The following is a 16,657-nucleotide window of genomic DNA, read 5'->3' as shown; positions in this document are numbered from 1 at the left end:
ATATACAGAGCTAAGTATATTTTTCTGGCACTTCAGAGTTGTGTACTGTTAATTGTTGCTTGACTAATTTTATATCATTGCTGGCTGACTTCATAGTTGTGCACTATTTTTGCTTCACTGTATAGTTTTTCAGATCTCTGCTGAAGGTGTTGTTTTTCCCCTACCCACCCTCTCTATTCTTGTCTTATTGTTTAAATTTGGAGGCTTTTGCAGTTGCCTCATCCCCACTGTGTATTTGATCTGGGACACTCCCCCCAGTCCCATCATTTTACCACATTATACCTAATAGACTCCTTCTGCACTTGTTTTTAGTCATTTTTAATTTCATTTCATTTTTTAAACTGTTTGGTCTAACACTGCTACATACTCAAGTGTGCTAGCTTGTATTGTATTTGAATTGTTTTTACTGCTGTTTTATCTACTTTTCTGTATATAAAAACAATCTAAGCCTGTTTCCTACCTTTTCTGTAACTAGTGTAGTCCATATTTAGATTTGCTGTATCCAGAACTGTATGTAAGCTTCTGAGCCCCCCAAGCTTTCGATGTTGGAGGGAAGCCTTCTAGCTTATCAGTGGGAGTGGTAAGCACTAGGTAACCTATCTACCACATAAGGAGTGGTTCTGGCCCAGAAATTGTAGTTATTGGCCGTTTGGGCAGTTTTTCCATCTCTCTCAACTTTCTGATTTAAAAGCCCGCATTTGCACTTGCCCCCCCCCCCTCGGTCCTGTAACTAGTCTAGTCCAGATACAGATTCTTAGTTTTAGCACTTGAATTTGCTTATTCATGATCAGCACTTATTCAGAACTTGTTGTAAGCACCAAATAAGCTACTAATTACTACAGCACTCAACCTTCCTCATTACCTAGAGGAAAACAGTTTTGGTACTTGCTTTCCTCACTTGCTTAGTGAAAAACAGCTCTTGTACTCACTTTCCTCACTTATGTAGAGGAAAATAGTTTTTTATTCAGGCATGTCCAAGGGTCAAATCCCAGTGTTCTCCCCTGCCTATCTGATGAATCTGGGCATTTTGGGGCAAAGTAGAAATTGCCTCATGTACACAGACAACCCTCTCCTCCTACCACCCAACACTACAACCTGTGAGAGATGCACTTATCTAGCCAAACTAGAGGTAAGCACTCTTCAACCAAGACTGAACGTAACAGTCAAGATGAGAAGGTGAACACTTGCACCACACCACACTCATCACATAGTCTCACTAAATCTACACCACCAAAATCCACACATAGAAACACAAAAATTTTTGTGGAGGCTCTCAGTAATAATCTGCTCAAACAACAGAGACGTCCAAAGCAGAAATGCAAGCGACCTCCACCCCCAACACAACCCAAATGACACATAGCCCACAGACTCAGTGTGCCACTCAACCGCAGCCAATAAGGCAAAACAACATACCCAACACACTAGTCATAGGTGACTCTATAGTCAGGCACACTGATGTCCCACTCACCAGGCTAAACAAGGAGAAGGTTACTGTCAGCTTCTTATCGATGCCAAAATCCACCATATAACCCACGCACTCAGGTCACTCCACAACAAGTACAAATATGACTCTGTCATTGTCCATGTTGGTGTGAACGACCTGAGGCATACCTCCCTGGACTACATGAAAAGAGACATGGAAGAGCTCTCCGATCTTGTAGCCCAGGCAGGTATGACCCTAGCCCTGAGTAGCATTCTGCCATCACCCAGAATGATACTGCAGTACAAGGACAAAACGATTGACTTCAACAATTAGCTAAGCTTCTGGTGTCATTCTAAAGGGACCCAGTATCTGTCTGCCTGGGATGACATGGTCGACAGACCACGATGCTTTGCCAGAGATTGCCTGCACCTGTCACCCCTGGGAATCCAGATACTGGCTAAGGTTCTTGCCGCCCCTATTGTGCCTTTTTTAGGCAAGGTTCAAATGACAAATTCACCACTGTAACAGGAACAGGGAAACCAAAACTGAGAGTGATGCTACTCAATGCTAGAAGTCTAAATCTTAAAATGCACTCACTCGAGGCAATCCTTAAAATGGAAAGCATTGATATCTGTGCAGTGACTGAGACCTGGTTCAAAGCTCCAGAGAGCACCCCTGCACTACCAGGCTATAACTCATACCACACTTTTTGGCCATATAACCTGGACTGGAACACCAAAGGTGGAGGTGTGTCCATATTCATTAAGGATATCCATACCTCCAGGCTAGTTGCTCAGCATAATGCATCTGAGGTTATCCAAGTGCAACTAACTCTGGGCAAAACTGCAATCCAAATTGTAGCTTGCTACAGATCCTCCACCATGCCCCAGGATTCCCACTCCTCTTTTCTTGATGTACCGGAAAATATTAGGGTTCAACCAAACACCCTAATAATGGGCGATTTCAACTACCCCACCATTAATTGGGAAAACTACTCATGTACCAACACCTTCGCTCAACACTTTCTGGAATTCATAAATTCCAATGCCCTGGATCAACTTATCCACACTCTCATCAGGGGCAACAATATCCTAGATCTAGTCATTACCAACATGAGTGACCAGTGTTCCACACCTGAAGTCAACACCTCATTGGTATAAGCTAATCATCCTAGATATCCACATCCTGCCCCCACCCCCCATTAAGGAAACCACGGTAAAAAATTTCTCCAAAGCCAACTTCATGCTTCTTAAGACAGAAGTGATGAACTTCATGACACCCATGCAGATGAACAATACAGTTACATCTACTGAATCCTACACAATTGCACTTTATAAGCACTTACACAAGTGCATGGATCATGCTATCCCAAATAGAACCAAGACGCTATCCTCCAAAAAAAGGAAGCCAATCTGTTGGTCCCCTGCCATAAACAAACTGTACAACAGAAGGAAGAAACTGTTGCAAAAGAGAGTAAAATCCCATGAGTAGAGAAGCTCCCTGGTCAGCCTCAGTAAGAAGCTGCTATCCCTTATAAAATCCTCCAAAACTAGTTACAAAAACAAAATCGCCACTGATTCTAAAGACAACCACAAAGCATTCTATAGCTATGGCAAGAATGTCAATGGCAACACTCAGATCTGCTCTGAGTTACAGCACAATGGCACTAAATATACAGATCCAACTGATATTGCCAACATCCTGGCAGATAGGTTCAGTGCTAACTTTACCCCTCTCTCACACCCTAAAGGGCCCATCTCTATACCGGAAGAATGCTAAGTTCCTGTAATCACAGCTCCACAGGTAAAAACCACACTCTCCAAAGCAAAGAACACAGCATCCATGGGACCAGACAACATCCCAGGCTGCGTTCTGCATGAACTACAGAAAAAAATGGCACCCCACCTAAGTACCATGTTCAATCATAGCCTCATCTCAGGCTTTGTGCCCACTGAATAGCACACAGTGTTGGTTATCGCACTCCACAAAGGGGGAGCCACCACAGACCCTGGGAACTACCTCCCCATTAGCCCGATGAGTCTGGTCTGCAAGGCCATGGAACGTATCATCATGGAACTTATAAACAAAGACATTGGTAATCTCCAAACTCTGGACCCAACCCAGTTTGGGTTTGTAAAAGGCAGATCATGTCTCCTAAACCTGATAGACTTCTTTGAAGCAGTCACCAAAACTGTAGACAAAAGTAAGATGATTCACACAGCCTATCTAGATCTTGCCAAGGCTTTTGACACCATCACCCACTCTGGAATTATAGATAAACTCACTAAACTAAGTATAAATTCCTATGTCGTAAGATGGGTTGCCAACTGGCTCACTGACAGAACCCACACTGTGAAAGTAGCAGACACCAAATCCGACTTCAGACCAGTGATAAGTGGAGTACCACAGGGTTCAGCCCTGGGTCCTCTCCTGTTTGGTATCTACTTCTCTGAAGTACAGACTAACACAGAAGGTCTTTGGCTAATAAAGTTCACAGATGACTGCAAACTAGGAGCCATAATCAAAACTCCTAATGATGTGGACATCCTACAAAAGGGCCTCACTAAGACAGATGCCTGGTGTCAAAGCCATGGCCTCAAGCTCAATGCCCAAAAGTGCATTGTCATCCCCTTTGGTAAAAACTCTGTACCCATGAACTACAACATAGGCGGTAGTATAATTAACACTGAAAGTGTGATAAGAGACCTTGGGACACAGGTGGACAGTAGTCTCTCCTTTGATAATCACATCGCCACAGTAGTCAGGAAATCCTTCTACATGGCACACCTTGTCACAAAAGGTTTCTCATCAAGAAAAAAGAGGTAATTGTTCCCCTCTACTCATCACTCATTAGACCCATTATAGAGTACAACGCCCCTTTTGGTATGTACCTCACAAGACATCTACAGCAACTGGAAAGGCCGCAGAAATACCTCACAAAGAGGATTACCAGCCTCAAACTGATGCCCTACACAGACCGTCTCAAAAAACTCCAGCTTTACTTCATCGCATATTACCTACTCAGAGGTGATCTCTGCCTAACATACAAAGCTATGTCAAACCCAGAGCTGTTGGACATGCTCCACTTAAAGAAATCTTAATCCCTCTGAGCTACACGCTCTAGGGACATTAACCTTGTCACCACAATAAACAGAACATGCCGGAGGGATAAATTCCTGTCCCAGAGACTTCCCATACTCTGGAATAAACTACGTATCTATATCAAACAAAGCTCCTCATTAGCACTCTTCAAGAAAAATCTTGATGATTGGATGGGAAATAGGAAATTCACCCTGGGGATCACTTCTGTGGCCCTACTCGACAGTGGCACAGGAAAATAATTTTCTTGGGTGGCAAAAGCCAGGGTACCTTTTTGGCTAGGCTTGTATAGGCCCTAGGGCCGATAGCCTAGTACCTACCTATGAACCTATGAACCTAAGTATATTCCTGTAGTTTGCATTACTTTCCTAGTCAGTGCTGTTATCTGTACCTTACAAGTATTAGTACACTACCCTATTGCCTTAGTTTGGACAGCGGTATGGCTGTCGACAACTATATACATGAATTGGTTTTACCTGCAGTATACACCTCTTACCTGGTATACCTGTGGAGGAATTGTTTGTTAACACTAACTAAATGTTTCTACACATACTCCCAGATTCCAGGTTGGTGTTATGCACATATCTGTCCATCTCTTTTTGCACAGACTCTGGGCATGATTGACCACATGCAGGTGAACCGGGACATATTTTGATTATTGCCCTCTTAAACCTTTAGTGAACTGCACAATGACAGGTTTGCTTTCTTTGACATTTTCCAAATATGTACAGGGCTGACAGTCAGTTATATGACATGAAATGCTGCCTACATGTCAGAGATTAGCACACTGATATGCCAGGGAGACAGGGTGACAGCCAGCAGATATGGGCAGATTAACTGGACATTCTGGACATTTCTGTATACTTGTGGGGTATGATTCTGCATACAGCTTACTACCACTCCCACTCCCAGTATTCGGATCATAGCTGTGTCTGCTGAAAATAAAACACTATCCATCACAGTTGTGTGTGCTATATAGATATCGCTGTGTATCTCTTATCTGATTTATGTCTATAACTCTCCTGTGGTTTTACATTCTGACCTTGTATTACAACACGCATATACAGGATTTCCTAGACAGGTATATTATGTAGCACAGTGTGGGTGACAGTGATGAGTGATACCTTATTATTCAGAGCAACTGCAACACTAACAATGCCATACAACACCAGAGTACACAGTACCAGTACAGGATATCAATCGTTTATTTCTAGGCACATTGTTCATATCTGACAGACCCATGGGAGCAATGTTTCTTAGCACTACCTGAATGTTGCCACACAAATTACCAGATTCCACATTAATATTATGCCCATACATCTCACTCTGTTACTGTACACACTCTGGTCACAGCTTGACAACATGGGGGTGTAGATGGGACATCGTTGGCTTATTACTCTCATAACATTTTGGGGAGTTGCTAGAATGACAGGTTTGTTCTCATAGATGTCTGAAAATCAGTTATATTTCTTCTCTGCTGCCTAAATGTCTGGGATCATCCCATGTATTTCCCAGGGGGACGGAGTGATAGGCAGCAGATATGGGCCGATTTACTGGACATTTTGGACATATCTGTACAGTTGTGGGGTATGATTCTGTATGCAGCCTACTACCACTCCCAGGATTCGAACAATGGCTGTGTCTGCTAAAAATACAATGGTTCACCTCTCAGTTGAGTGTATTTGGACTTTGTTGTCTGTTATTTCACTGTTTTCTATCTATGTCTCTCTCAGTTGTACTATGTGACCTCTTGGGATTACACCAGTCATATACAGACATCCCTACACATTTTATTTATATAGCACAGTGTGGGTAACAGTGCTTAATACAACAGTACTATTAAGTGATTGCAAATCTACATTACCATATGATACCAGAGTAAACACATGCAGTCCAGTAATTAGACCTTTATTGTCAGGCTATTATGCTTTTATTTACATACAACCTATATGAGACTCTTCCTACCATATTCTCTGGTGTATGCAGTGCATGCCTTAAACAATACAGGTTTTATATGGGCAATTAACTTACTACTACTTTTAGATTTATTTCCTATGACAGTACATGCAAGAGTATTAGTAACCTGTCTTGCGTTGCAACTGCTCCAATTGACATCCATGGGCCTCCTGGTTCATAGCCCACTCACTTGCCACTGTGAAAGACATAAGATGAATATTTAGCCATACCTATCCTTAATATACATGAGCTGACAATTATTAAACAGGTAGTGGACTGATACTTACACATGGCTGGGACCTCCCCTGTCCTCCTGGTCTCTTGGATCCACTGATCCAAGAGATCCCCCTTTCACCACTTCAGGTATGCATAGTGGTGCCTGACCTGCTCAACAGTTCAGGGTATGCCAGTGGCACTGGTGAGTTCACGAACGAGATGGTCCTAGGCTTCCGCTTTGTATTTGGAACCCTGGTACTGGCCCTGCAGCAGTCCCATGTCATGGTCTTTCACAAGGAGTCCTGCCATGACTCTGGATTCCTGGATGCCCCAGCGCTGCACCCGAAAGCGCACACCCTCTCCCATTACAGACATAGTGCCTACAAGGGGAAGCTACAACCAGTTATGAGATGTATTCCTGCTTGTTGGGTTTAAATAGGGCAGGTTTCCCACACTTTGCCATGACTGGATGGTTTTAAAAAGGCTATGCTATGGGCAAACCTGCTTACTTAAGATTTGCATTGCTTAAAGGAATACACCAATGGACAGACTGTGTTAGCTGGCCTACACATTGCTTACACCTACTAAGCTGGGCTGTGCAATGCTTAGCATGGCTTAATATTTAAGTTGCATTATATTTGCATTGGGGCATTGATTTATTATTCATTACATGTTATATATGTGTTTGGTACCCATGATTCATTTGTACGTACACTGTATGGGGTCCTTGTGTTTATTAAGGGATTTTCATACTTTATTATAATGACACCTCACATCTGGGCTTAATGCAGCACTCCAGTTCACATATTTATGTTATGTAGTAGGTTATACAACATAAGACTCTATATAGATTCCTTTTACATGTTCAGTTTGAATTTCCTATAGTAAGGATCTGTTTGGTGATACCTCAGTCCTGCAAACTGTTGTGATGGCTTAGTGGTTAACTAGTGTGACTATAGTATACGGGGTCCTGGGTTCAAGACCTGTAAAGGCTGTTTATTTTGTTTCTGGCCAGAACAGCAGCTGATGCATACAGAGTGCTTAAGGCATTTTTAAGCAATTGTAAACAGGTTTGCATGGGTTTGTGCGAAGGTAAGCAATGCTAACCTCTGGTTAAGCATGCTTACAGAGAGTTAGCTTCAATATTGCTTAACCTGTGTGCACATTGCTTACCCCCATGCAATCAGGCTTAAACTCGCTTACTACTGCTTAAATATGCTTACTCCCACTTACTACTGCTTAATAGTGCTTAAACTTGCTTACTAGTGCTTACTCCCACTTACCACCACACTAATTTAGACAGTAATGTCTAATGGTTCTTGGGAAGGTGGTGGATTTGGAAACTGTATGGAGTTATCATTCATTACACATTTTACCTTCCATTTGCATCCCTGATTCCTGTGTACATATATTGTATGGGGCACATGTGATTATCTGTGGACTTTGCAACATTATGACAATGACACCTCACATCTGCATTTAATGCAGTACTCCAGTTTACAAATATATGTTATAAATACATACATGTTATAAATATGTGTTATCGTAGGTTATGCAACAAAATAAATTGATCATACAGTGATTTGACATGGAAAATGGATTGTACAGGAGTGGGACTCGACCCAGAAATGACTGCTCGTAAGGTGAATGCTCTGCCCACTACACTATTGCTGTATTGCTTCATTTGCATATATCTTGCTTTTTATCCTCTTGTGCCATTTTAAGCTGCATTAACCATAGCTAAGTGATGGGCAAAACCGTGCACCTATGGTTAAATTTAATCTGTTTCATAAAAAAAAAAACTTCTTTATATTTAAAGTTTTAACTATTGCTCTTGTAAATGTGGGGGGGTGTTGCTGGGGGTATGCGTTCACCTATGAGCGGTCTCGCTCATTCTTATTCATACTCTGCTGTTCTTCATTGCAGGGTCGTGTATATTCTGAGAGCTCTGCTCTCAGACACACCCTTTGCACTCGTACATGCTCCATGTCCATTTAGGAGCTCAGGCAGCGCGCCTTCATTAATATGCATGGCGCACTGCCATCCTGCTCCTAAATGGCCACATCCGTGCAGGACTAAGCTAATCTTGCATGGAAGGATAGTGAATCTGGGGGATTGGATTGTACCCCCAGATGTGTAGATGTCTTTTTTTGCTCTCGAGTCCTGATTCATTACGTGTGGTGCTTTGTTTTTTTTTATTTTCTTTGCGGTTGTGTGATCATCAACTAAGGGGTGCTTGTTCCCTACAAAAACATGTTTTTAGGATATATTTCTTATGGAGAAGGTTTTTCAGTGAAATGAGTTTTCATTGAAATGGGTTCAGAAATATGGGTTTCAATGAAATGAGTTGTTAGTGACATAGACCCCTAGATAAATATATATATATATATATATATATATATATATATATATATATATATATATATATATATATATATATATATATATATATATATACACACATATATATATATATATATATATATATATAGATATATATATATATATAGATATATATATATGTTCCATCTGTGGAATTGTTTCCTTATTTGATTTGTCAAAAGTTTTGTTAGGTACAATCCTACATTAAAATGCATCTTTGTCAATAAAACAAAACCAAAGTCACACGACAGTAGGGATTAAGGAATTGGGGTTTTGTCCTTTCTCCACTGATGTATGATATTGGAGTTGGCATATATAAATAGCAGAATCTGTAAGGGTGCAAGGGGGATCATCCCCCTGCATAGAACACTTTCTTTTATTTTCAAATTTTCTGAATTTCGACCAGTTGTGTTCAATTTAAATCGTGTTAATGTAGTGTGTCGGTGATACAGTCCTCTAGAATCATATGTCTATAGATCCATATCTATATTTATATCTATATCTTTCTCTCACTCAATGCAGTATATATATATATATATATATATATATATATATATATATATATATATATATATAAAATATATATATATATATATACACACACACACACACACACACACACACACACACACACACACACACACACACACACACACACACACACACACACACATATATATATGGTATTAGTTCATTTAAGTGACTCTTATTTCAGTGAATCACAAATGACTGACTAAAATAAACTTCATATTCATATAAATGAAATCACATTTCTCTGAATCATGATTCACTGAAAATTGCAGAAGTTTATAGGCAGTCACTGATGGTACATTTTGTCTTTATACACCATCAGTAATTCACTGTGTGTGCACTTTCTCTTTTCTGCAATGGTTTGTGATTGGGGAGTTAGAAAATGTCAATAAGGGGGAGGGGGACAACCCTCCAGTGCAGGGGGCTTTGGCCTCCTATTTAAAACAAGGTTATAAGGTATGATTAGTTTAAAGAAGTTTTCTATGAAATATGTTTGTGGCTACCTGTGATTCAGTGTTTTATCTCTCCCATCCACTGTTAAAAGTCTGTGAAGTTGGAAGTAATGAGATATGGTGGGCACATAGGTGGTGCAGGGCATTTGCCCCCTCACTGCAAAAAACAAGTTTTTAAGGTACATTTAGTCTAATGAAGTTTATAAGTCAAATGCGATTCTATGAAAAGAGCTTTCAGTGAAATGTGTCTATAGTGATTTTTTGTAGGTTATTTGTAATTCAGTGAAATCAGATAGAGTAAAAAGGAATACTCTCAAAAGAAATACATTTTGTAGTGGTGCAAGCCCCCCTATACCCCGGATACCTCCATTATTAAGTGTCCTAACTCTATTGTTGAGTGGAAAAAAGAGAAAAACATGCACACGTTATATCACTGCTAGGTCATGAACAAATTTAATACAAAACTTCATTAAAGCAAACCTTTTTAAAATACATACACACATATGTGCATATATATATATATATATATATATATATATATATATATATATATATATATATATATATATATATATATATATATGCATACAAATATATAGGTGTGTGTGTGTGTGTATATATATATATATATATATATATATATATATATATATATTTATAAATAGAGTGAGAGACAGATACACATATATAAAACAATCAGTGAAAGGGGCAGGAATCCTAGTTTAAGTCTTGGAACACAGCACTGAAGTAGTACGTGCCTCAATTAAGACTTGAACCTGTACCCACTTATTCACCCGAGCTGAATTAGGGAAGTTTGTTGCCTTTATTAGGCCCATCATTGAGTGTAATGCCTCTTTAGCATTTATCTGACCAGACATATGCAACAGTTGGAGTGCCAACAAAGTTTCCTTACCAGGAAAATCCAGGGTATAAACACTTTGCCCTGTATTAATTACCTTAAAGCCCTGTCTCTGTACTCGGTCTCTTACAGGCTACTGAGAAGCAGTCTATGCCTGACATACAAGGCATTCGCAGATCCAGCTATGACGGACCTTTTGCATATCTGCAAAATGAGCAGTAATAGAACCACTATATCCAAGGATTTAAATTTTGCTTGTGACATAAATAGGACATGTCAGTGAGACAGAGATGTGTCTCAGAGGATCCTCATGATCTGGAACAGGCTCCCCATCCATGTGAAACAGAGTCCAACTGTAACCCTATTTAAGTGTAACCTTGACCAATGAGTGGGAAATCAGAAATTCAACCCGTATCTGGCCCTCATGATTCTGATAGACAGAGGAAGACAGTAATGCCCAAACTAATATACTCCCTATCCCCACATAACCTCTAGAGACATTCTAACTATTATACCCCGTCCTAATAAACACCTATGATACAGAGAGATATTACTGGGTTGGATTGTATTGCTTGGCTTATAAACGCCCTGGTGGTTGTTAGCCTGGTATATACAGTACCTGTGAACCTTTGAAAGCATGTTTTTACCCTTCTTTCCTTTCACTGGATCACCACTGTACTCCACCACCTGCTCAGCACTAGTCCTCTACTCCATCTTAGCAATTTTTTACTTATTTTATTTATTGTATTAAATTTATGGCCATTGCTAGGCAAATACACTACCTTTGTTTTCACTATTATTAAATAATCAATTATACTATATCTCACACACCATAATATGATACAAAACATCATAGTTTCAACATTTTTGTTAATAGATGCAGGCTCCTAGGATGAACCATCAAGGAGCCTGTTAGTTACATATAAAGAAATACACTTATAAATACCAAAATAAGAATTAAATTTCTTTCTAAAACTGGACCCAGAAATACCTAATCTACTTTCTCTAGGCTGTCTGATCCACATTCTGAAAATTATTTTGTCATATTACTGTCAATATTTAAATGTAAATTATTATTGCATGTGTTAAAAAGTATGAGGAGTATATGATATACTAAGGTCAGCACCAATTTATTTATAATGAAGGTTCCTAAAAGCCTTAATCGTTTCCCTTCTCGCAAATCTAAAGTAAATAAGGAATAGGGTCAGACAATAGATTCAGTACCCTAGATATGTTTTTTTTTTTTGTCATTAAAATCATCTTTTTGGGCTACTACAGGTACTTACATGCTAGTAGCCTGCAGTACAAAAGCAAGTGCTCTAAACCCCATTCATCTAATCCCCTGTTTTTACATAGCCTTTCCAACACACAATCCTATAAACTATATAGTCCTACCTGAAGCAACACCCTAAACCTCAAACTCCCACCAAGTTCCTAACCTGACTATTCAGTCCCTTACCCTAAACCTCCATTCCTCCTCCCTAGCCCTAAATTGCTCTCTATACCTAAAACCTGACCCCCAAACCTAAATTTGCTAATCACTGCTTAACCCTAGAACCCCCTTCCTGCTCCCTAAACATAAATTCTCTGATCTCTCAGTAATCCTAAAACTCCCTTCATGCTCCCTTAACCTAAACTCCATTCACCTAAACCCAACCCTGATTGCTCCCTAAACATAAAACTTCCTTCCCACTCCCAACTCTAAAATCCCGCTCTCACTCCCTAATCCTAAACCCCCTATCAATCCCTTATCCTAACACCCCTCCTACTCCCTAATCTTTCTGGAAAATGTGCACTGAATGCATTCCAATATTTTCATACTTGTATTGCAGAATGCACTGTCATGCACCATATTGCATCTTTTGTCAAATTAAGGTATCAAAAATAGGCAGCACAATTTCTGGCATCCTTGATGAAGCAGATTACAAAATTAATTTCACTGTTCCATATGCCTTTTTACAAATATTTCAGATGCAAATGAAATGTAAAGAAATTAGCAAAAAAAAATAGAAAAAGTAGAAAAAAATTATTATAATAACCAGCAAATCTAAGACACCGCATTTGATTGCATATAGATATTCATTATTCAGTTTCCCAAAGTAGATGACTGCTCACTTATTTGTGATAAAATAATTTTGAAGTTAAGTACATCAAGAGTGAAGTTTTCCAGTTGTGTATGAAAAGCCTTCTGATTATTCATTGTTTGCTTGTTTGTTTATTTAGTTAGTTAGCTAGTTAGTCAGTCAGTTATTTAGTTAGATAGTTAGCCTGTGCATAGCACTGACTCAAATTGACCTTTATCAGGTCCAGCTTGGGCTAGCAGAAGATCAGGTAAGACTTAGACTAGTTAATTATAAAGAATGTGATTCTGTCACCATTTAATACTTCTCTAAATATCTTAGCAACTTACCGACCAAGCAAATGAAGAGGATTGTTCGGCCTATTAAGAAAGCTGACATTATAGTCAGCATCCTACAGACTCCTAAGAGGTGACCTGTGTCTGGCATACAAGTCATCCTCTGACCCAATACAAATGGATTTACTACAGATCAGCAAGTCAAATGGCATCAGAAATGCTTGGTCTAGGAATCTAAACCTCTTCTGCAATATCAACAGAATATTTTGGAGGGTCAGGTATATCTCGCAGAGGGTACTGCTGCTATGGAACAGACTTCCCATCTACATCAAAGCAAAATTCATTGCTGTCCATATTCCTGCATAAATTTGATCTAGAGATGGGAAACAGAATATTTACCGAGGATTGTCCCCGTACTACTAATGAACACAGGCAGCTCCTAAATGTTTTATCCCATGCACAGGTCCCTCAAATAATCTATGGTATGATTCCAGTTATTCTCATTAGGGGTAATATATAAGTTTCCACCATAGGATGGATAATGCTAATCTATAACCAAGTGAGATAGGCTAATTCAAACACAAAAAGAGAAACTGGCTATGCTCAAGATGGCCCACAAGGGCAACTAACTTAATAATTACCTGTCAACCTATGTTTTGTAACTAACTTAAAATACATCAAGTTTACAAAGTACACACAAACTGTTCTCAGCAGTAGTTTTGTTCACCTACCTGTGAGCTTTCTTGCTTAAATTCTCTCCTATTTTTCTTAATATTTCTTCCACACTAATTCTTTCCACCTCTCCCTTTTATTCTTTTCCATAATTCTTCCCATTGTATTCTTTTAATCCATTTTATCTGTCATTCTTGGTCTTCCCTAGCTTGTGCCATCCCTCTTCTGACATGATTCTCTTTTCTTTCCCCCACTCCTTTCTTTCCTATATCCATCCCTCTAAATCTATAATGTGGTGTATCATTTCTTTTAGTCCTATTTGGTTTAATTCTATTTGAGTCATTGCCTTTGTAGTTTCTCCTGAATTTTTATTTATGTTCTCTCTCTCTGTCTTCCTGTTTTTCTTCCATGTTAATTTTTGCCTAGTTTCTTTTCAGTTCTTAACCATTGGTTTATGGTGTAGGCTTTGGTGTACCTCTTAAAGTCTGACATTCCCCAACTTCCTTTGCTTGTGTTTGTTCTCACTCTTCCTTTACTGATCATTGCCTTCTTCCCTCCCCATATGAATTTGTTGCAGTGACTTTGGATGCATTAGATTATCCCCTCCATTCCAGTCATGGGGGATATGCTTTAGCATCATTTTCACTGCATTCACCCTGCCTGTTAATGTTGTGATCTTGCCCCATCACTTTCTCAGCATTTCTTCCTTTTCTCTCTCAGACTTCTTGCAGCTATTTTCTCTCATCAAACTCTCTGTCTCCTATACCTCTAATCCTAGGTGTTTCATGCCATGCCTCATCAGTATGCTTATCCCATTTTTTTTGTAACTCCTTGATCCATGCTTGCTCCTATTTTTTATCCACTTTTTCTTTAGGTTACACTCAAGCCCTGCCTCTTGGTTAAAGATTTCAAATTTCTTCAGACCTGTTTATGCTGCCTCATTATATTTTCTGCTAGCATGATCCAGTCATCTGCAACTAAGAGGAACTTAGTTATTCCCCCTTGCAATTCTAGCTCTTGCAGTGCCTCCTTTACCTCACCCATTAGGACTTCCAGCTCTAGGAAGTAAAGGCTTGGGGATTGTGGGCATCCATGTCTTGTGCCCCTTTGGATTAAGATCCTCTATGTGTAATCCCCATTTACCCATACTATAATGCTGATGGATGTCTATACATTGCTTTTATACAATTCCTGAATGCTTCCCCCATTCCCCATTCTTTCAGAATTTGGAACATAAAATCCCATTTTATGAGTCAGGTGCTTTTTTGATGTCAAATATTATTATTCCTGCTTTTTGGTTCCCTGACTCCTACTGTTTTTCCATGAAGCTGAGTACCTCCTGCTAACTGCCCATTGATATTTTCCTTTTCATAAAACAAGTTTGCTCTTCCTGTATGTATTTGAGAAGGAGTTTTCAACTCTTTCATCTAGTTTTGCTAGTATTTTCTCATCTGTGTTTATTAGGGATGTTGGTTGGAGTACCCCCACATCAGCTATTTCAACTTTTTGTGGTATCAAGATTATTCTTCCTTCTTGCATGACATTGGAGAGGACACACTCTTCTCTACCCATGTATTTCTGTGCTTACTAGTTTGTAGAATTCAGAGGGGTGACCATCGTGTCTTGTTGCCCTGCCTCCCTTTAACTCATTCACTCCGGAACAGCTCAGGAAAAGCTGCCTGCTTAATTCCACCATAGAAACAACAGTGCAGCCTGAGCTCATTTTCAGAAAATCCATTTGTAAAACCATACAGAAAACAAATGTTCATAACTCTTTAACTATAAGAGCTACACTAAAAATGTGAACGTGAAAGTTGTTCAGCAGACACTGACCTTTCCAACAGGGTAAATGTTGATAGTGTATATCAAAGTCATTATTAAATATTTGGCAAGGGATGCTGATATTGTGCATATTTTTACCTTTTGGAAAAACAAAGCACAATATCTTGGTCAATGTACCATGCAGACCCATACAATTTGAATGTAATTTGTTAATATGAATGTCAGCTTTAAAATGATACCTTAACCATTACTGTGTGATGTTCCTCTTGAGATATACACAGAAATAGGATTAATATATTATTTTCATAACTGATAAATAAACAAAGCATAATATCTCATCACCTGTAACAGACAGAGCCTACATATCAGTGTAGAAGTTGTGCATCTGAATGTCAGCTTCAAAATGATGCATCATTTGTGTGATCACCATGCTCCCTTGCAAAGATATGGGCATAATAATGAAAAGTATTGCAAATGTATAATTTTCATAATCGTACAAGACTAAACAAACTGTGATATCTGTACATGTGTAGAGTGCACAGACATAGTTCTTTTACCATGTTGTAAGGAGTAACACTGTCTTCAAAATGAGGTATTACTTGGCACACTGACATGCTCCCTTGCAAAGTTATTTACCAAAATATGAAAAAAATCATAATTTCCATAACCTAATTCCAAACAAACTTTGATATCTGCCTATGAGTACAACATACAGGCACCATTCTTTTACCACGTTAGAACTATAAATAGTCTTTTCAAAATGAGGTATTACTTAACACATTCAGATGCTCCCCTGCAAAGTTACTTACCAAAATATGAATAAAAATCATAATTTCCATAACCTAAGTCCGAAACAAACTTTGATATCTGCCTATGAGTACAACATACAGGCACCATTCTTTTACCATGTTTGAACTATAAATAATCTT

Source organism: Protopterus annectens, chromosome 10.part0 (assembly GCF_019279795.1).
Source record: "Protopterus annectens isolate FY-2018-M chromosome 10.part0, PAN1.0, whole genome shotgun sequence".
Lineage (NCBI taxonomy): Eukaryota > Metazoa > Chordata > Ceratodontiformes > Protopteridae > Protopterus > Protopterus annectens.
Note: the sequence above shows the minus strand (reverse complement) of the source record.